Raw genomic sequence first — 1,134 nt, 5'->3', positions numbered from 1 at the left:
TTTATATATTTATATATTTAATCCTTTATATTGAACACTCAATATTTCATATATTCAATAAGACATATTCCATATTTTCAATAAGACATTCAATACTTCATTTCATTGTACCATCCATCTTTCTTTATATTATATATTATATATTCCATATTCTATATCCCACATAAATTTTACAAGAATATAAATAAAAAACATAAAAAACAGACAGAGTTGGAACTCTTTTAAATAAAATAATATAAATATATGTATATATGTATAAGTATAAATATATAATAATAATAAATATGACAGTTTAAAAATTTTGAATTAAGTTTTAAAGCGTCTTACGATCTTAAAACTTAATTTAAAACTTTTAAACTCTCATATTTATTATTATTATTATTATTATTATTATTATTATTATTTTTATTTTTATTATTATTATTATTATTATTATTATTATTGTTATTATTGTTATTATTATTATATATTTATACTTATACATATTTACATACATTTATATATATTTATATTTTTAATACAACAATTATTTTATACACGTATATATCTTTCTGATGAATTTTCTAATATTGATTTCCTGATATTAATAATAATATATTATAAAATATATATAATCGCTCGTATTAAGTACATAAATACTTTAATAGTATTAATACTTTGATGTAATAGAGCACTCAATATAAATTCAGTATATAATATTCTCATTGAATATATTTAACTAAAGATTTATATATATATTTATATATACACATGTCTTACCTAATGTTCTCTCATTTTCTTCTTTTTCCTTTAGTCTTTCATCAAACGATTGAAGCAATCTGTTACAATCTAACACTACTAAGCAACTAACTGATCATACCAACCAACCAACCAGTTACTAGCACACCATTCCATTCATCCAACTAACAAGCCATCCAGCGATCCAGCGATCCAACTGTTAACCAAACGGTGAGTCGTATTATTTCTTATTTATTTTCTAACTAAATATACGAACAAATGCATTTCTTCATACCTTCCAATATATATATGTGTGTGTGCGCGCATATATAACTATATATATAGATATATATGTATGTATGTATGTATGTATGTATGTATGTATGTATGTATGTATGTATGTATGTATGTATGTAT

General features: G+C 20.7%; 1 protein-coding gene across 1 annotated transcript in view; it reads left to right on the top strand.

Moving 5' to 3' along the window:
• Positions 1-1,134, top strand: part of LOC106874905 (uncharacterized) — a 93,925-nt gene that overhangs the window by 31,344 nt on the left and 61,447 nt on the right. The window contains exon 2 of the transcript XR_008264979.1: positions 794-948. The gene's annotated coding sequence lies outside the window, so the exon portion shown is untranslated. The remainder of the gene's footprint in view (positions 1-793; positions 949-1,134) is intronic.

Source organism: Octopus bimaculoides, chromosome 10, assembly GCF_001194135.2.
Source record: "Octopus bimaculoides isolate UCB-OBI-ISO-001 chromosome 10, ASM119413v2, whole genome shotgun sequence".
Classification (NCBI taxonomy): domain Eukaryota; kingdom Metazoa; phylum Mollusca; class Cephalopoda; order Octopoda; family Octopodidae; genus Octopus; species Octopus bimaculoides.
This window is presented reverse-complemented; position numbering and strand designations above follow the sequence as displayed.